Source organism: Erpetoichthys calabaricus, chromosome 17, assembly GCF_900747795.2.
Source record: "Erpetoichthys calabaricus chromosome 17, fErpCal1.3, whole genome shotgun sequence".
In the NCBI taxonomy this organism is placed as follows: domain Eukaryota; kingdom Metazoa; phylum Chordata; class Cladistia; order Polypteriformes; family Polypteridae; genus Erpetoichthys; species Erpetoichthys calabaricus.
This window is the reverse complement of record NC_041410.2, coordinates 48136367-48158550: the sequence shown is the minus strand read 5'-3', so window position 1 is coordinate 48158550 and position 22184 is coordinate 48136367. Positions and strand designations below refer to the sequence as shown.

The 22184-nt window shown below is 39.2% G+C and overlaps 2 protein-coding genes across 4 annotated transcripts in view; one reads left to right on the top strand and one right to left on the bottom strand.

Annotated features, from left to right (window-relative positions):
- sin3aa (SIN3 transcription regulator family member Aa) overlaps positions 1-4589 on the bottom strand; it is a 131320-nt gene extending 126731 nt beyond the window's left edge. For 2 of the 3 annotated variants that reach the window (XM_051920791.1, XM_051920792.1), the window contains exon 1: positions 4350-4589. The gene's annotated coding sequence lies outside the window, so the exon portion shown is untranslated. The remainder of the gene's footprint in view (positions 1-4349) is intronic. The other variant, XM_028823851.2, reaches the window with a different exon arrangement.
- Positions 1-22184, top strand: part of ubl7a (ubiquitin-like 7a (bone marrow stromal cell-derived)) — a 1205533-nt gene that overhangs the window by 179599 nt on the left and 1003750 nt on the right. The window lies entirely within an intron of this gene.

The following is a 22184-nucleotide window of genomic DNA, read 5'->3' as shown; positions in this document are numbered from 1 at the left end:
TACACTATATGTATGCATAATTAGAATGACAAATACATTTTCTAAGTGAAACATTATTTTAAAAAAGCATCCGGCAGTACCATAGCCACAAATGAAAGAAAAAATATATCAAAATGGATACGGTTTGAGTTTGTTTGCTCTCCCCAAGTACATCATAGGGTTTGAACATGCCAATCATACAGTAAATAAACAGAGATAATTAGAAGAAAGCAGGAGTATAGCCATACAGAAAAGAGGAAAAAATTTGAGTATAAAAATAAGAACCCTTTAACATTCAAGATAGCTTAACACTAAACAGGGTCATGCATGACCAACTCTTTTACATTCTTAATATATAGCTACCATCAATACATACTATACATACTGCACCAAATGTACAGCAGGTTTTTAAATGAATGGTCTCAAACCCTGCTAGCACGAAACAGGTAAGGAAAATTAATCAGAAAGTCAGATTTGTAACTTCATGACAAGTTATGCCTCAAAGCTAAATCTGTCAAAACTTAAAGAAAATTATGAATAAGCCTATGCTGCCGCTGACCCTTAAAACTAGCACATCACACAACTGCCAATAAACAATCCAGTGTGAGTTAAGTTAATCTATTCAAAACAGGAAGTGTACATTTATTTAATTCATAGCTACTCTAAAAATGTAATTTTTGCATCCGAAGCAAATATTATAGGATAAATCTGACCCATGTGATAACAGACCCTAAAAGAAAAGAAATTAAATAAGCAAAATTTGTCAATCTTTTTCATCTAAAATGGCCTGTTCCCATCGCTATATTAAAGGATGTGACTCTTTTGAAAGTGTAAAATTATAGATTCTCTAATTTAAATACTGCCAAGCTGACATTTCCTTTTAGATATGGCCCTAACACAAAACATACAATCATGTGTCATCATTAAAAGTACTGCATAAAAACAGGCTTTGAGTGAATCGTGCACAAGGAATTCATACTCAAAACTGGCTAGTCTTTAAAACAATTTATCAATGAGATTCTGGCATAAAACATACATTTAAAACAATAATGGTACTGTATAAACTCATGGGCTCTGTCTAGTTTACTGGTTAGAATGAATAGAAGCCAAGACTACTTCAGTAACAACAGGGACAAGTCGTTAACTACTCTGTATCACTAGATGCCAGACTTTTGCAGGAAACATTTATTTAGACACTTGTTTATGGAAGGTTACTTAATCCAATGTGTTAACTACATCGCTGTGCAATGGGTATGCACATGGTACAATTAACTTTGTCATTGTTTTATTGTATCATAATTAAAAACATATCAACCAATCGTTTATCCCTACTGCAATCAATTTCTGTGGAAACATTCGTGGAAGAGAATGAAATCTTCATTACATTGCCAGCTTTCACCTGTTCGATGAGACAGCGGGCATCCTGCTTTATCAACTCTCTGTTCTCCATTTTAGGCACTGGATGAACACGCACATGATTAAAACGTCTCTTACCCCAACTGTTGACACCCTTAATCCACCTTTTGACACCAACTGATCATTTGATTACATTTATTTTTGGCTTAATTAATGCATAATCTTGAATGGAAATGCAGTACACTCAGAGCCGCTGCTAAGCAAAATGTAACATGTTTGCTGTGCTTTTTATTATGACATGTAATTAATGAACATGAATTAAAATGCAATATGTTTTTGTACTGCTTTTTAAATTAACACAAAAACTGTGTGCCAAAGTTAAAAGCAATCAATCATCTAGTTAATGTTTTTAATAAAGACACAATAAATACTGTACCAAAATTAAATCTACTGTGTGCATATGCATTGCTTTGGAATGTAGTTAACCTGTTGGGACTGCATTTCATCCATCCATTATAAAACCATTTCATCCATCCATCCATTATTCAACCCGCTATATCCTAACTACAGGCTCACGAGGATCTGCTGGAGCCAATCCCAGCCAAAACAGGGCGCAAGGCAGGGAACAAATCCCGGGCAGGGCGCCAGCCCACCACAGAATTTAAACATAATTTTAATATTTTTGTCCATTTTTTACGTTTTGTTTTAAGTAACAAAATTAGCTTTTGGTTGTGAGAATGTAAACTCTGTCAGGCTCCATAAAGAACTAACCCAATAAGATTTGCCAAATAATCATGATGTTTCATAAAAGTGCAGTGGCGGTACCCCATCTTCAAGTACCTGTCACCAGTTCCCTTATGTGAATGACGCCGAATACCCTTATAGGATAATAATCTGCTTCATAGAGAGCGGAGCACAACTTCAGTAATGCCAAAAGTAAATTATGTAAATGCTCCAAAATTTAAACCAAATTAATTTTACTAATGCATAATGTTATAAGTTCACTTCATTTTCACTCAAATAATCTTTCATACTTGCTCACTCTGAAGCAATAAAGACAATAATCAATCAGCCTAACTACATATCTAGGCATCATGTTCATAGCTGATGCTTCCCTGTACTCCAGTGCTGCCACACAAGACCACAGTGCCCTGTTGTATGGACTCTACACTGGTCTCAATCAAGGTCTCAAAAGACTGACTTCTTCCATTGTTTATGAAAGATAACTCAAAAAACATAGGTTATAAAAATAAACAGTGCAAATACTGTGTGAAGTCACTCAAACACCATACTGTTTTCATTATACAGTATATTGCTCACTTTTGTAACGATCAGTGCGGCAAGACAAAGCTCTCCATGATGCAACAGCTAGAAAACTACGGTATGAAAACAATTAACATTCAAAGGTTAAATCAAAGAAGCTCTATAAACTATAAAAATAAGTAAAACAAACATTGCGTTACATGGTGATTTTGCTTAAATATTATACAGTACTTGTTTCAATATATACTGTATTGCCTTTTGGTTTTGGCTGGTATGTTGTAAGGTTACAATCCTTCATATATTTTATTGCTTCGATAGAACAAATGTTAATAAGAATTTTAGTATACAAACGTCATACTGTATTACATCTTGCTTTGAGCAATATAAACAATTCCCAATTGCTACAATTGCACAGGCACTTTCATAGATTTAATCAGGGTCACACAGTGAATCAAAACAGCGCCGCTAGGGGACACTTTTTTACCACAAAGCCTTGTAAAACGATACGAAAGTTGCGAGATTTAAGGAGTTACGTTCTTGGCTATCTAAGTAAACTAACACAGCTCATTTTACTAAGTACTCTGAGGAGTTAAATCAAAATTAAAATGTTATGTCTATTTTTACATACGTTACTCTCCGGGTTTTTTTAAGAAGAGCTGTTAAACATCTGACTCCGAAAGCAACTAAAGCAATGGAGTACGAACTCAAAATAAAACCACCACATAAATTAGAAGACATTTATACTTGGACTGATCGAGAGGGTAAATTTTCATTTCACAGTGCCAGATATAACGAGATTTTTTTTGTAATTATTCCAGATAGACTAATGTATCCTAACAACAATCAACAATGCTCTACAATCAATGAGGAAACTTGGGATTATTCCCGGAAGGCACCAAAGTTAGGATTATTCTGTAAAATAGACACATTCATTTCCCTTACTAGACTAAAACAGTGAGTGGCTACACGACTTCGTGGTACACTTGAGTTGATTTCTTTTGAAATCACAGTAAGGCAAAACGGGGGGGGAAACGATCTTGTGTCAGAAACAGCTGTCATTTGATTGAAAGCCAGGATGAATTCTCCCATTAGATTCTGCGAAATGCTCATTCTAGTCAACAGTACACGAAGGCAGTGCTTAAAGTTTACTTGTAACGGGATACGTTTCAACTGCAGGAGAATAACAAGGGCCCCAATCGGATCTCACAAAAACTAGGCACATACAATCCATCATTCACATCGCCACTCTCTCCTTCGCTCGACTCCGCGCAAGCTACACTGAGAAGATTTAGAAGCAGCCAAAGAAGTGTTTGTATGAAGCTAGAATCTAGGAAAGCATAACTCGAAATTCGGTTACAATAAAAACATCCCTTAGTTGCAAGCCGTCAGCTTCCCCCAAAGCCCGCCCCGCCCCCACCGCTTCTGCGCGGCCTGTCACAAACTACAAGCAGCGACCTCGCGTAGCTGCTAGTCCGGGATACACTGAGTGGAACCGAAATCAAATCACAGACAATGTTTAAATGTACAACTCAAAGCAAATATTGTGGAACAACGAGGATTACCCGCACTCATATGGAAAAGGCACGGGATACATCAGTGGGATGTCGGACGTTCCGTGCCCTTCTCTAGTTTCTGCTCGTAAAAATAATGAACGCCAAAACGGCAGCTGCAACATGATCAAAAAGCGACCAACACTGAATGAAGTCTGCCCACCCTTGGAAAACAGTACAACTAAACGTAAAAGAACTCACCTCCGCGCGCCACCGCGGCCAGAAAGGTTTCCACAAATTAGCTCTGAACCCGCTACACTTTCGGCAACTGCAGAAAGGCTCGAAAAAACCAAGTGAGGGGCGGGGAGACGGGAAGGCGATCAAAAAGCAGCACCCAGTGAGTGAAGAAAAACAAATCGGCGCCACTCCGCGAAAAGAAAATTGCTTTCACAAAATACAAGCCTCCTCTGCGCCTCTCGTCGAGGGGCGGGGCGTAGCGCCCGCGGGGCCGATCGCTCTGACCACATCGAAAATGCGATTGGCCGCCCGCTGATCGGCGTGCGAATAGGAAACACTGTAGGCTGAGAATTTAAGTCAATCTTCGCCAACTTTGATGTCAGAGGCCGCGGCTGCGGTGATGCCCCGCCTTCTTTGAATATGTCCGTGCTTCTGGCTTCCTGGAACTCGCCGCCTCGGATTGGCGGAGAGAGGTTTGTTTCTTCTTACCTTGAGGAAACACGAAACGCTTCACGTCCAAGAGTATGTATGAAAACATCCTCATCTGGAAAGCACAATTTAATAAAATGTAATGCTCTTCAGAATGCAGCATGAGATTTTGACCTTCATTAATTAAAGTTCGAAGCGGTGCGTGTGTTGTTTTATGTGTTTTCGACAAATAAATTAGAGTCTCATATTGATTGTCTTAACCTTTAATGTTTATGTTCACTTTACGCAGCTATAAGCTGACAGTATTAAGCATATACGTGTAGTTCCTGCTGTTGTTCCAATGAACTTTGCCAATTGCTTGACCGGTGAGTGTCGATAAGAACACTACAATACAAGTAGAAACTGCCAAGGCGAAGCGATCAAAAAGGCCTACTTGTTTTACAATTATTGTTATTCCATTTAAAAAAAAAAACTTTTCTGATAATTACCCAACGCAGCCCATCCTGATAGGTGATATTTATTGGCTGTGTAATACAGAAAAAAAATCTATGGGTAACTTTTCGTTGTTATGCCTATCAAAGCCTCAAACTTTGTAGTATAGGTTTTTCTGTGCCCCTTTCCCGAACTAGATTTAATTTGTCTTTTGCACAGGAATTTAGTTAATCCCGCTGGAAACGGCAATATACATAAACCTTGTAACAAGAATTATAATGATCTTAAGTATGCTGACAATGTGCAGATATGCATATAAGAAGCATTATGTATGGGTTGATAAAGTGTAGACATTTCCAGAGTATAAAGTGATTAAAATTGCACATACTTAAAAGTTATAGTTTTACAGTACAGAATTCAGTCATTGGCACAGTATTTTGTACGTGGTGTTATTTTCTGTTAAGACGTTTGCTAGACCAGCTCAGTACCATTCAGCACTTATACATTAATAATGTAGTAAGAAATAACGTTTATTAGTGCCAGAGTAAATCACAGGGTTACTGTAGCAAACAAAAAAGCCACAAATACAAACTTACCTGACAAAAATTAGTCACTGTCTGTGTAAGAGGTGATACATACTTCAGACACCCAAAAGAAGGCACCCTAGTATGAATACCACTCTACAAATGAGAATAACTGGCAAAAAGTGGTTATTGCGTTCGAACATGCCAAAGTGTATAGTGTACAAGAAATTTCTGACTTTGCAGGTATGTCGTGAAGAGTTGTGTCCAACAGGTCTTCCAGCAATGGTGTGCATTGCAGTCAACTGCTAATCATCGCCAGAACTGCAGTTGAAAAATGGTGCTGACAGAGAGGAAATATTGCTGTTTGACATGCAGTGCAAACAATTCCTACTGGTGTTCCAACTTTTATGGATTACTTATAAACCCTCTGTTTAAAAGCAATGTTAAAACAAACAGTGCTACCTTTTGTGTTTCACCTCCAGAATGAACACCGCATTGGCTACTCCAGTCTTCCAAGACGACAATTGTCTCCTGCACAGGGCTGGAACCATCTGTCATTGGCACAAAGAATATTCTGGTCCATAAAATCCCCAGATTTAATTCTGCTAGAAAAATCTGTGAGACTCTTTGGAGCCATAAGTGAAACACAGGCAACCTGTATGGTCAAACTGCAGGATTTGGTGCTGGAAGAGTGGATCAAAATTGATATCACCTACTGTATATCTGTAAACTGGTGGCATTCATGCCAGACAGAATTGTAGTTGTTCTCAACTCTCACAGAGGAGTTACATGCTATTAGATAAGATTTTGCCAGGGTTAACTATTTTTTTTTTCCCACGAGCTAACATATAACAAGAAGTGTAATAATCTTAAATATGGCAACAAAGGACCAATAAGTGTATAACAAGAACTATCTGTAAGTAGATAAACAAAAACGTATTAACTAGTGTAATGTGATTAGAATTGCACATACTTCTAAGTTATAATTTCACAGCACAGGATATGGGTCATTGTCCCAGTATATTGCACATAGTTCCATTGCCCATTATCTCTTAAGATGTCTGCAAGACCAGATCAGTACCATTCAGGAAGTAGGGAATAATAAGCCTGATATCTGAGGATAGAAACGACCTTACATAGCACTCCTTGGTGCAAAGCAGTTGTCTCGGGTTTTACTGAATGTGCTCCTCAGTTAAGCCAAAACCTCATACAGGTTTGAAATTCATTGTCCAGGATAGTAAGCAGTTTCCGGAGTAACCTGTGTACTACAAGTTCCTTAACCGAGTCCAGCCTGAATCAAAAGGTTATTTAGTTTGTTGGCATCACCTGCATTAATGCCATTTTCCTAGCACACTACCGCATAGAAAAATACACTGTCTACTACAGACTGGTAGAAAACACGCAAGAGCAGTGTGCATACACAAAACGACCTCAGCCTCCTCAGGAAATAAAGGCATGTCTGACCCTTCTTGCATACAGCTTCATCATTGGCTGTCCACTCAAGCCTATCATTTAAGTAATATTTATTTTATAAAAACTTATATTTTGAAAGAATTGCACCTTTTTGGTCAGTCTTCTGCACTTAGTGTTATTATCACAAATTCAAATGGTTAAAATGTAAATTCATTTATTAACAATTTTATTTTTTTCACTTTGGATCTTCAGAGGTTTAAGCAGCAACTTTTTATGTCTCTTGTAAAATATTTAATTTGTCTTCTTATTTAACCAATTGATCAAGTGATCTAATCTCAACTTTGATATATTTTACAAAAGAAACAGTTTGGAGTTGGTCAGATCAGACTTCCATATCCTAGCAATAGCCTGTGGTTTCTTTTGAAGGGTTTTGAGAGCAACTAAGAATAATAATTGTTTATTGTATCCTGGGCCAATACTCCCATTAGACCTGTCATAAGCAACATCAGCTGCTTCACTTCCATCTGGAAAAGTATCTAGACAACTCTAAGTTTCTTCTGGATTATTGATCCCCTTCTGCTTTTGTAGAGAGTGAGCCCAGGATCCCTGTGCAGGAACCTCATTTTGGCCATTTATACGTTTCTGATTTACTTGCAGATGCTACAGAAAGCCTGTAAAAATAGCAGCAAATCAGAAACTTTCCCCACATACATGGGCTATCACAACAACTATAACACTGCCACCACAGCACTGTCCCATTCATCAATGTCAAAATCTCTTTTACTTGTATTGATCCACATATTGAAAAGATAACTATAGGAACCAAAAGAAAAAGGTGGAATGGTGCTACGAAAGTTTCTGTTATATCTTCTGGCTACAAATATATGTTCATTGTTACTTTGGAAGAAGGTCAGAAGTCAGCTTGCTTTGTTAGCCTTCAGAAAGAAATCTTCCATAAAACCCTTTTTGTGTTTTGTTCACTGCTTTAGTCAGCACTTATTATCGTCAATTTACCAGCAACCTACTGGTCCACTACTCATTTAGAATGTGGTGCCAGTTTAAGGTACGGATGCCCATATAAGCAACCCTCATGTGTGATGATCATACATTCCATCCTTCTTTAATGTATGCACTATTTACAGTGCATCCGGAAAGTATTCACAGCGCATCACTTTTTCCACATTTTGTTATGTTACAGCCTTATTTCAAAATGGATTAAATTCATTTTTTTCCTCAGAATTCTACACACAACACCCCATAATGACAACGTGAAAAAAGTTTACTTGAGATTTTTGCAAATTTATTAAAAATAAAAAACTGAGAAATCACATGTACATAAGTATTCACAGCCTTTGTTCAATACTTTGTCGATGCACCTTTGGCAGCAATTACAGCCTCAAGTCTTTTTGAATATGATGCCACAAGCTTGGCACACCTATCCTTGGCTAGTTTGCCCATTCCTCTTTGCAGCACCTCTCAAGCTCCATCAGGTTGGATGGGAAGCATCGGTGCACAGCCATTTTAATATCTCTCTAGAGATGTTCAATCGGATTCAAGTCTGGGCTCTGGCTGGGCCACTCAAGGACATTCACAGAGTTGTCTTGAAGCCACTCCTTTGATATCTTGGCTGTGTGCTTAGGGTCGTTGTCCTGCTGAAAAATGAACCATCGCCCCAGTCTGAGGTCAAGAGCGCTCTGGAGCAGGTTTTCATCTAGGATGTCTCTGTACATTGCTGCAGTCATCTTTCCCTTTATCCTGACTAGTCTCCCAGTCCCTGCCGCTGAAAAACATCTCCACAGCATGATGCTGTCACCACCATGCTTCACTGTAGGGATGGTATTGGCCTGGTGATGAACAGTACCTGGTTTCCTCCAAACATGACGCCTGGCATTCACACCAAAGAGTTCAATCTTTGTCTCATCAGGCCAGAGAATTTTCTTTCTCATGGTCTGAGAGTCCTTCAGGTGCCTTTTGGCAAACTCCAGGTGGGCTGCCATGTGCCTTTTTACTAAGGAGTGGCTTCCGTCTGGCCACTCTACCATACAGGCCTGATTGGTGGATTGCTGCAGAGATGGTTGTCCTTCTGGAAGGTTCTCCTCTCTCTACAGAGCACCTCTGGAGCTCTGACAGAGTGACCATTGGGTTCTTGGTCACCTCCCTGACTAAGGCCTTTCTCCCCGATTGCTCAGTTTAGATGGCCAGCCAGCTCTAGGAAGAGTCCTGGTGGTTTCGAACTTCTTCCACTTATGGATGATGGAGGCCACTGTGCTCATTGGGACCTTCAAAGCAGCAGAAATTTTTCTGTAACCTTCCCCAGATTTGTGCCTCGAGACAATCCTATCTCGGAGGTCTACAGACAATTCCTTTGACTTCATGCTTGGTTTGTGCTCTGATATGAACTGTCAACTGTGGGACCTTATATAGACAGGTGTGTGCCTTTCCAAATCATGTCCAATCAACTGAATTTACCACAGGTGGACTCCAATTAAGCTGCAGAAACATCTCAAGGATGATCAGGGGAAACAGGATGCACCTGAGCTCAATTTTGAGCTTCATGGCAAAGGCTGTGAATATTTATGTACATGTGATTTCTCAATTTTTTTATTTTTAATATATTTGTAAAAATCTCAAACGTTTTTCACGTTGTCATTATGGAGTGTTGTGTGTAGAATTCTGAGGAAAAAAATGAATTTAATCCATTTTGGAATAAGGCTGTAACATAACAAAATGTGGAAAAAGTGATGCGCTGTGAATACTTTCCGGATGCACTGTAGTTATAAAAGTCACTGGGTATCCAGGCTTTCAGATGTCTCTATATTGAGAATTTTTATGTGTCCTTTGAACTTTTAGATCCTAAACACAACCATTGCAACACAGGTTCTCCCTGCACACAAGCTAAAAAATATCATCAAAACGTTGCACATCTTCTCTTATCTTCCATCCATATGTTTTCCCAATGCTGTTCTGGCTGGTTTCTGATGAAAATACAGGTCGTAGCTCTAGATTCTACCAACAGATTTCAAGGTATTTACTCCCAAATGATGTCAGTTATAAAGTCACATAATGCATGGAATTCAGCCATCCATGAAATACATTATTCTTCAATATGTGCAAAGTATGCTATAATTCAACAAAAACTGTACATTGTACTCATATGTCTTGTTTATAAGTAAATGTCTAAAATGTATCTGGGAAAACACCTAATTTTTGAACAACATCATGAAGTGCATGTCTTGCTAGGTCTTAAGTTTTCAGAAGACTCTACACCAGCGCTTTCCAAACTCGGACCTGGTGACCCACTGTGGCTGTGGATTTTTGTTCCAACCAGATTCATAATCAGTGACAACACCTGACAACACTGATCTCATTTAGTTAGCTGGTCTTTTCTTCCTCTTATTCTACATTCAGAAAAGCACAGCAGCATGATTTTTACATTAATAAGACATGTAGAAATATGTCTGCTTTTGCTATAGATTTAAACGATTAGCTCTCTTTTGTTGATTTCATTATATTTTGCCCTTTCTTTGTGCATTTTTCCCCCTTTGTTGTATCTTATTAATGATAATTAAAAATGAGATGAGCAGACACCCAGGCAAACAACACTGAATAATCAAAGGCTGCAACTACTTTACAGTCAGACCTACTGATTAGTAAATAATAGATTAATTAAACAATTACAACACCTGGAAAATAAGAATGGAAATCAAGATGAAAATATTGCTAAAAAAATACATTATTCACATATAACAGCTTGATATATATATATATATATATATATATATATATATGGGCGGCACGGTGGCGCGGTGGGTAGTGCTGCTGCCTTGCAGTTGGGAGACCTGGGGACCTGGGTTCGCTTCCCGGGTCCTCCCTGCGTGGAGTTTGCATGTTCTCCCTGTGTCTGCGTGGGTTTCCTCCGGGCTCTCCGGTTTCCTCCCACAGTCCAAAGACATGCTGGTTAGGTGGATTGGCGATTCTAAATTGGCCCTAGTGTGTGCTTGGTGTGTGGGTGTGTTTGTGTGTGTCCTGTGGTGGGTTGGCACCCTGCCTTGGATTGGTTCCTGCCTTGTGCCCTGTGTTGGCTGGGATTGGCTCCAGCAGACCCCCGTGACCCTGTGTTTGGATTCAACGGGTTGGAAAATGGATGGATATATATATATATATATATATATATATATATATATATATATATATATATATATATATACCAAACGTAGTTTTCCAATTTCTGTATTGTTCCCAAAACACAGAACTTGGGAAATAACAGTTCACTTAATTAGCCCAGGAGTCCAATTAAAAACAGAAGCTGGCTGGAACAAAAACCTGCAGCCACAGTGGATCCCCGGGATAGAGTTTGGAAACACTGTTCTACATACACTCTTACCATTTTGGACTAAAATGTTGGCACATTTCTCCAAGAGTTCCACATCTAAAATCATGTCTAATCCTGTTACAGCAGTATTTGGAGTAACATCAGTTTGAATAGCACTACATTATCAAATACTGATTGAGTTTACACAAAGACTCATCTTGCTCAATTGGATGAATCCTATCCCACCTCCCATTATTCAGTGGAAAAGTAATGTCTTATATTGTCTTTAACTGGAAAAAATACATGTTCTCTTTGTGCAATAGTGTCAAAAGCGTTTATACTTTGATAAAAATCCTTTAATGTTATTCTAAAATAAGCTTGCAGGGTCTTTCCCAAAGTTTTTTGCTATTTTGATACACACGAGAAAGCACATTAGTCTGGGCTTTTTTCGCATGTAGTACTGCTCTCCAAATTGGGGAGGGTAACAACAACAACACCAACAACATTTATTTATATAGCACATTTTTATACAAAAAGTAGCTCAAAGTACTTTACATAATGAAGAAAAGAAAAATAAAAGACAAAATAAGAAATTAAAATAAGACAACATTAGTTAACATAAAAAAAAGAGTAAGGTCCGATGGCCAGGGGGGACAGAAAAAAAATAAAATAAAATCTGCAGGGGTTCCAGGCCACGAGACCGCCCAGTCCCCTCCCCTTAGGCATTCTACCTAACATAAATGAAATAGTCCTCTTTGTAATTAGGGTTCTCACAGAGTCACTTGACGTTGATGGTCATGCAGACTTCTGGCTTTTAATCCATCACTGTTGGAACATCACGGTGCTTTGAGTAGATGGTAGTGGTTGCGCCACCACCAAAAGGACACCAGAAAAGGAAACAGAAGAGAAAGTAGGGATTAGTACAGATTTTAGAGCCACCATGAATAGTTATTATAATGAATTGGATATATAGAGTATCAGGATTTAAATTACAGTGAAGTTATGAGAAAGCCATGTTAAAATAATGTGTTTTCAGCAGTTTTTTAAAGTGCTCCACTGTATTAGCCTGGTGAATTCCTATTAGCAGGCTATTCCAGATTTTAGGTGCATAACAGCAGAAGGCCGCCTCACCACTTCTTTTAAGTTTTGCTCTTGGAATTCTAAGGAGACACTCATTTGGGGATCTGAGGTTACGATTTGGAATATAAGATGTCAGACATTCCGATATATAAGATGGTGCGAGATTATTTAAGGCTTTATAAACCATAAGCAGAATTTTAAAGTCAATCCTGAATGACACAGGTAACCAGTGTAGTGACATCAAAACTGCAGAAATGTGCTCGGATTTTCTTTTCCTGGTTAGGATTCTAGCAGCTGCATTCTGCACTAGTTGCAAACGATTTATGTCTTTTTTGGGTAGTCCTGAGAGGAGTGCGTTACAGTAATCTAGTCGACTGAAAACAAATGCGTGAACTAATTTCTCCGCATCTTTCAATGATATAAGAGGTCTAACTTTTGCTATGTTTCTTAAGTGAAAAAATGCTGTCCTAGTGATCTGATTAATATGCAATTTAAAATTCAGATTACAGTCAACAGTTACCCCTAAGCTTTTTACCTCCATCTTGACTTTTAATCCTAATGTATCCAGTTTATTTCTAATAGCCTCATTGTATCCATTATTGCCAATCACTAAGATTTCAGTTTTCTCTTTATTTAGCTTGAGAAAATTACTATTCATTGGTGATTCTAAATTGGCCTTAGTGTGTGCTTGGTGTGTGGGTGTGTTTGTGTGTGTCCTGCGGTGGGTTGGCACCCTGCCCAGGATTGTTTCCTGCCTTGTGCCCTGTGTTGGCTGGGATTGGCTCCAGCAGACCCCCGTGACCCTGTGTTCAGATTCAGCGGGTTGGAAAATGGATGGATGGAAATTACTATTCATCCATTCTGAAATACAAGTCAGACATTGTGTTAGTGAATCAAGAGATTCGGGGTCATCAGGTGCTATTGATAAATACAGCTGTGTGTCATCAGCATAGCTATGGTAGCTCACGTTGTGTCCTGAGATAATCTGACCTAACGGAAGCATGTAGATTGAGAAAAGCAGCGGACCCAGGATAGAGCCTTGTGGAACACCATATAGGATATCATGTGTCTTTGAGTTGTAATTACCACAACTAACAAAGAATTTTCTCCCTGCCAGGTAGGATTCAAACCAATTTAAGACACTGCCAGAGAGGCCCACCCATTGACTAAGGCGATTTCTAAGAATATTATGATCAATGGTGTCAAATGCAGCACTCAGATCTAAGAGGATGAGAACAGATAAATGGCCTCTGTCTGCATTTACCCGCAAATCATTTACTACTTTAACGAGTGCAGTTTCTGTGCTGTGATTTGTTCTAAAACCTGACTGAAATTTATCAAGAATAGCATGTTTATTGAGGTGCTCATTTAACTGCATAATGACTGCCTTCTCCAGAATTTTACTTAAGAAAGACAGGTTAGATATCACTCGTAAAATAAAAGCGTGGACACTTTTACTAAGATTTTATTGATTAATGAAAAGCGCCCATGTTTTATTTTACGAGTGATGTATGACAGACTTATTTTTTTACTTTTTAGTTCACCTTTTAACTTAATATATGTGTGGTTTTTAAAAAAGTATTTTTTTATATATATATTATTTTAGCTAATGCTTTGACCTAAGCCACAGAAAAGGATCCAATGCAAGAAGATGTTTCTGCCACTGTTTTCTCTAAAGAGGGCATAATCACTAGGTTTATGACTTCCTAAAGTGTTTCATACACTTCAGAACAGACAATCCACCAAAAACTAAGTGTGTTTGGGCCAACCAGTACTTGAATGGGAGACCAACTAGGAAAATTTGCACGTAGACTTGTCTTGCAAAATCAAATTCTCACTTAGAGGATCTGAGCAAAACATTTTCAAAACCTGGCAGGATCTAATCAATAACATTTTAGAATAAGCATTTAAATTGAGGAAGCAGGTTCTCTCCCCTCTTTTACTCCATCTGTCTCTATTAATTTATTATTTTATCTATTCATTTGTCTTTACTAGCATAAAGTCTTACACTGCTGGCCTAGCTCTCTTTCTCAGGGGTGGGGGTTGATTTGTTTCAAACCTTTTTTTTATGTGTATGAAATGTTATTTGATTTTAATAAATTCAATAAAAAAAATTGTTTTGCTGCTGGAAGAGGTGTTGGTAAGGCCAGCAGGGGGTCCTTATCCTGTGGTCTGAATGTGAACCCCAATGCCCCAGTGCAGTGACGGGCACTAATTCTCTATGGTCATGAAAGATCCCTAAGCATCCTTTGTAGAGTTGGGTGTCTCTAATTGGCTCTCTCTCACCCCTTCACCACCTAACGGTTACTGTATGTGTGGTGAGAGTACTAGCGCAAAAATGGCAGCCATTGCATCACCCAGGTGGAGAAAAGCATTATATAACTGTAAAGAATTATCACTATTACTATACAGCATATCAGTGGTATTAATAATTAAGGTAAATGTGTCCTTTTTCTTGATCAAAACAGTTTGGGTAAAGTTCCACATACAATTTCGGAGTCATCCACTGGTTTTCCAGAGTTTTCTGGGGGTTCCTAGAAAAACTTTCTCCATGCCCTTGCCAAACTCCACGTATACGCAGACTTTTACACTGCCCATTGCCACAGTTGCTGCTCTTTTAACCTGCTGGCACTTCTCATCTAGATTCAGAGACTACCTGTTAACATTGCACACAAAACTTTATTTTTTAACTTCACTGCTTATCTCATTTTTGTTATCTACCAAAGGGTTCTAGGACTAGAAGTCTGAAATATAATTTTGAGCCTTGCAGTGTGATGAATAAATCTGGATGGTGAAGAGATAACTTGTAATGAACAGAGATACTTTAGAGGAGTGTGGGCTAAAACTGAGTGAAACCGCCATTTACACTATATTTAAATATGTCTGAGGACTTACTATTGTATTATTTTTTTTATAAAAACAAGTCTTTGTATTCCTGTAGTTAGGATATAGCAGGTTGGATAATGGATGGATGGAAGTCTTTGTATTTCTTAATCTGCAACATTTAATTTTGAGTGTTAATTGTTATTTACTGTTATGGTATGTCACATTACTTGCATTATGTATCTTTTCTGGCAATGCATCAGAGGGTCTGTTTCTTGTCTCTGTGTGCCTTTTCTAGTTTTCTTAACCAGCTCATCATAATTCATATAAAACAGAAGAACATGAAATTTTAAACTTGGCAGAAAAAAAATGAAGAATGACTTAGAATTTGTCCCTGTCCTAAACCATACATTTTCCTGTTGTGCATTGTCATATTTCATCCATCCATCCAACCCACTATATCCTAACTAAAGGGTCACAGGGGTCTGCTGGAGCCAATCCCAGCCACCACAGGGCGCAAGGCAGAAAACAAACCCCGGGCAAGGCACCAGCCCACCGCAGGGTGCACACACACACTAGGGACAATTTTAGAATTGCCAATGCACCTAACCTGCATGTCTTTGGACTGTGGGAGGAAACCGAAGCACCCGGAGGAAACCCACGCAGACATGGGGAAAACATGCAAACTCCACAAAGGGAGGACCCGGGAAGCAAACCCAGGTCTCCTAACTGCGAGGCAGCAGCGCTACCCACTGCGCCACCGTGCCACCCCATTGTCATATTTTCAATAATTTATTTGTTTATCCATTTATCATTTTTCTGTTTTTGTTTGTTTTATACTAGTATGTAATATGTACTTTGCTGTCATACTAATGCTTTGTCTATGAAAAAAACTTTTCTTAAATATTAAACCTTATCTCTGTTTGTGATACAGGCCTTTATTGAGCAAGTAGTGAATGGTTAGCATACAGACACTGGGAAGTTTTGAGACTAAAAAATGTAGGTTATTAAATTTCACAGTACTGTATAGAGGATCGACACTGTTCAGAAGCAATAGCTAGTTTTGTATAGGTGGTCAAATAGGCAACCTTCATATCAACCCATCAGAACAGCCAACACAGAGCAACTTCAACTTCAAGTGCTTTGTTACATAAATGCGTCCAGATTGAAACCTTCATCAGTGAGTGCCAGTGTTCATAGGAGGTAATTTTTTTAGTAATTTAATAAGTAGAATATTTCATATTTTAAGTTAACCTTAGATTTACTTCTTAATTCATCTTTGCTTTATTATTGTCTGACTGCAGTTTCCTTCCATATGTTGCATTAATTAGTTTTTCACTTAGCCAGTTGTGTGTAAATGTAAATGTGAGTATAAAGTTGTCTGTACAGTAGTGGATAAAGAAAATATTTAGTAGAGTTTCTAATGTGCCAAAGATATAATCTGAAGGAAATAAGGAATTACATGGGCATAAATGAGAAAAGTGTAACAGTGCAGCATTAAGTGATAGTGATGGACTGGGAGATCACAGTAACATGAGAATAAAACCACAGCAAGCAGTGCCAGGGATAAGACAGTAAAGACTAACAGGAGGGTGGCTTAGGTACAAGTTTAGGAAGAAAGGTTCAAAATGAAGTGCCGTCATTTTAGAGTGTGGATGAATGGGGGGAGAAGAACTGCAAAGTCATATTGAGTGTAGGTGAAGATGGAGGGAGAAATGAATACCAGAGAAGTATGTGAAGATTGTCCAGAATACAGTATGTATTGAGGGTATATGAGGGAGTGAGGACCCAGGGCCTGCACCAGAGATATTCTGTAGGCCCTCACCTCTTTGATCTAGTTATGGATGTGTTGAGTTAGGGGATTAAACACCAAACCACCTTTGTTCATGCTTTCTGCTGGTAATATTGTTTTTTGTAACACCAGAAAGAAGTTACAGAGGAAGTTAGAAGAGTGGAGAAGGTCTTTGGAAGAACGAGGATTGAAATAAATAGGAAGACAGAATATCTGAGGTTCAATTATGATCAGGATTCAGAAATTAGCTGACAGGGAAAGCTACTGAAAAGAGTGGATACGTTTAAATATCTAGGATCAGTGGTAGCCCAAGATGGACAGCTGGATGTAGGGATAACCCACTGTGTACAGTGTAGATGGAACAACTGGAAGGAGGTATCATGAGTATTGTGTGATTAAAGAATCAAGGTGAGGGGTAAAGGTCAGGTTTGTAAGACAGTGGTAAGACCAGCAGTGATGTATCAAGCTGAGACATGGGCAGTAAAGGGAGTTCAGGAGAAGATGGATGTGTCATAAATAAAAATATTCAGGTGGATGTGTGGAGTTACAAAGGAGGACAAAATAAAAAATTAAACAATGAGAGGTACAACAAAAGTAGCAGAGATATCTAAGAAAGTACAGGAAAACAGGTAGAAGTGGTGTGAACAATGAATATGTTGGCAAAAGAGTGATGTCATTGGAAGTACAGGAGAGGCAGAAGCAAAGGTAAACGGGTGAACTGATAAAAGACTTGAAGGAAAAGGTTCTGACTAAGAAGGAGGTGCTGAACCAAGCTGTATGGAAAAGGTTGGACAAACACATCAACCCCATATAGCAGTTGAAAAGGTGACGATAAAAATGAATATACTTACTTATCATTATCCATGAGTATGCTGCACTAATACCAGTTAAAAACAGCAGAGGTTGTCCTTCAGTTCAATGAGCTATTAGTATCACTGACCAGTTTTGACCTGCTCTTTTTAGTGTTTATTAAATAGACTTCATATAAGTGACCAGTGCACATCCATAGCCATGATGAATATGTATGTGCAGAAAAAAGAAAATTGCTTCTGAGCAGTCTGAGCACACTCTAAAAGCAGTAAATGCTTGAATAACACAATCTATACTTGCGCAAAACATTATGTACTCGCATATCTATGCATATTACTTTCACATAAAGTGTAAAAAGCATAGTAGTCGTCATGTCTGCCTTCCTCCATGGAACAACTCAGGTCCCAGTGGACCAGTTTTTTTGAAACTTTGTACACTTTAGAAACCTTGCAGCGTGTGTTTTTTTTATTTTGTTTTTGCTGTCCTCCCAGCCATCTGACTTTATCACCAGAGTTATCTTTAGAAACTTCCATCATGACATTGTATAGAAGGCTGCTACTCTTTTACTTGATACTGATCTGTTTTTTAACATTGTTTAGAATTTTTATGTTACTTATTCTTTAATATTATTGCCTAATCTTATTTGTTTTCTTTTCCTGTAACTTTCTCTTTGTCGTCTTGTAGAGTGCTTTGAGCTACATACATATGAATAAATGTTGTTGTTTTTGTTGTACAGGTAAGTACAATTTTCATTGAGATATCTCAAATACAGTATTCTAAACAATTTTTTTAAATTTAAAAATGTCCTATTTAAAAAAATATTGGTGAATTTTGGAAGTTGTCTATCTTTAAATAGTTTGCCATTTTGTGTGACCTTAATTACTGTTTAATTTACTATTTCCAATTTATCCTGAAAGAGTTTGTTTCAACTTGTATATTTGTATTTTCCTGTTTTTATATGTCCAATAGCCACTTTTGAAGGCAAAACAGATTACCAATAAAAGTTAGAGAAACATCAGCAAAGTCACATGAGATGACGGATGCATGAGCAGATTGTTCAAAACTCTGCCACACACACTCGCTTTTTTTCACTAAATGATGCTGCATCAGAAAAGTCAAATGAAATTCATACTTGTAAAAGTAAAAAAATGTAAGCAAGGAAAGCAAAAATAGACTTATTTAGAAATTAACTAAAGATGAAAGAAACTCCTTAAGCGTGGCTGTGCAAGCCATTATGCAGAGAGTGGATAAATATGTGCTCATTATTTAGATTACACTAAAAAATAACCTTGTGGCTGCATAATCTGCAGATTATAACCATTCAATTTTTCTCTGACGCTGTAAGATATCGGAAAAGCACCATAATGACTTGGATCTCTTGCAACAATTTTACTTTGACACTTCAGCATCAGTTTGACTCTTCATTGGATGCCTGTTGAAGAAGTATGTATAACAGTTAAGCATAAACCCTCATGTCAAGTCAAGGAGCATGCACTGATACAGTGCGTTGCCGCACCCACCACACAATGAAACAGCTCGAGATCCCGGTTGGCAACACCCCAAGCAGACATGTGGTCCAGTCCCACCCTCCGGAAATGACCCTCTATCTGTGGGCGACCCCTTGGCCTGGTCCAGCCGCTCTCAACAAGGAGGATCCTACGAGCCGGATCACCCTCTGGGAAACGCACCACATGGCCAAAGTGCCATAACTGATACTCTCTCACAATGCAGGTAATGTGCCTCATTCGGCACTCCATGAGCAACTGCTCACTCGACACAAAGTCAAACCAACGGTACCCAAGGATTTTCTGGAGAGAGACAGTACCAAAGGAGTCCACAACCAAAAACATTTGAATTCAGTCTGGTGTCCACTGTCCTATTTGTAGGACAGCGACATATATGCCTATATCTGTCGCAACGAAGCAACCACGTGATCCGGGGTACATTCACAGCAGACTTGAGGTTGTGCGTCACAACACTTCCGCGAAAGCGGCCATGTGCCATATAGCGTGTGGGCGACAGGTTGTGCTTTGTGTCTTTGGAGGCAGCTTCTGATGTTCCCTACCTGTGACGGCGAGTCTGGACATTTTGTGCTAGTTTGCTGGGACGGAGAGATTGACGCAATGTAAGTAAACTATCTAACTCTCCGTATTGCTAACTTGTATTCTAATCGCACTTACATAGACGTTATTCTGCGACATTTTCCACTGTCCTGTGAATAGGACATTGGGATGATCGCATGCCTATATCTAAAGCGCACCTTATTTATCTTTTTTTGCGTAGCAAGACATGGCAAAAAGGTGCATCACCCTAGATGAAGTGTCACAGCTTCTGGAAGACTGCGAGGAAAAATACTCGAAAGCTACTGTCTGTGTGCTACCGCCAAATACCAGTCAATTGTCAGACGAAGATGAAGGGGATGAGGACGTTGCCAATGCAGGAAATGTAACTGTTGCTGATGTTCCGGGAGAGCTAGAAGTCGAAATGGTTGGAGAAGACATGGAAGACGACACATTGTTTGAAAATGAGGGGGATGACGCTGAAACGGAAGAGAATCAACCATCAACAAGTTCTGCACCTCCAGCGAAACGGCCAAGGAAGAAGAAATGTCCTGCGCCGTCCTGGACAAAGCAGAAGAAGCCAGTCTTCCCAAAGACATCTGCTCTGAATGGACAGGCCGCCGGTGTTGCAGAAAATAATCTGAGACAAACTTTAGCCCAACATAATCCTGTGCAACTCTTTGAGGAGTTCTTTTCGCCAGAGATATATGACCTAATCTGTAAAGAAACAGTTCGCTATTCAACGGATTTTAGGAATGATCATGAATTTCATACATCAACTGAAGAAGTGAAGGTCTTCCTTGGGATTTTGATTATAACTGGATATCATAAAGTCCCGTCAGAAGCAGACTATTGGAGTGATGCAGAAGATCTTGTCGTACCTATTGTCAAGAATGCTATGTCCCGAAACCGATTTCAGAAATTGAAAAGTTATATTCATTTTGTGGACAATTCTACTGCAGATAGCAACATAGGTGACCGATCATTCAAGGTGAAGCCGTTGTTTGAACTCTTGAATGAGAATTTCTGTAAATGTGGCTATTTTACACCCAATATCAGCATTGATGAGATGATTGTGAAATATTATGGGAGAAACATCCATCCATCCATTTTCCAACCCGCTGAATCCGAACACAGGGTCACGGGGGTCTGCTGGAGCCAATCCCAGCCAACACAGGGCACAAGGCAGGGAACCAATCCTGGGCAGGGTGCCAACCCACCGCAGGACACACACAAACACACCCACACACCAAGCACACACTAGGGCCAATTTAGACTCGCCAATCCACCTAACCTGCATGTCTTTGGACTGTGGGAGGAAACCGGAGCGCCCGGAGGAAACCCACGCAGACACGGGGAGAACATGCAAACTCCACGCAGGGAGGACCCGGGAAGCGAACCCGGGTCCCCAGGTCTCCCAACTGCGAGGCAGCAGCGCTACCCACTGCGCCGCCATGGGAGAAACAGCCTGAAACAATTTATAAAGGGAAAGCCGATCAGATTTGGGTATAAATATTGGGCCATTTGCTCCAGCGAAGGATACTGTTACACCTTCACATTGTATTGTGGAAAGGAAACAACTGCAACAGATGTGCCACTTGGTTCTCGCGTTGTCTTGAATGCTGTACAACATATTGCTGATCCAAGCAGCTATGCTCTGTATTTTGATAACTTTTTTACAAACATGGATCTGCTCTCTCAACTGGCAGATAGAGGATTTCGAGCAACCGCTACCATTAGAGAAAACAGGATCAATAGAACATGTCCAATGAAGTCATCAAAAGAGATGAAAAAATCAGATCGTGGTGCCAGTGAGTACGTCTATGACAGAACATCAGAGGTACTTCTCGTGCGTTGGCACGACAATAACATTGTAACAGTTGCCACTAATCATGACTCTATTGAGCCGCTTCATGATGTCAAGCGACGTGTAAAAGGCCAGAAAGATAAGAGCACGGTAAAAATGCCTAATTTGATATATAATTACAATGCGTACATGGGCGGTGTTGACCATCATGACTGGCTTGTTTCAAAATACTGTGTTTCTATACGTGGAAAGAAATGGTACTGGCCCCTGTTTACTCGCTGCATTGACATGGCAATAGTGAATGCGTGGATTCTGCACAAAAGTATCCATGGGGGAAATGCCATATCATTGAAGGATTTCAGACGAGCAATTGCCAT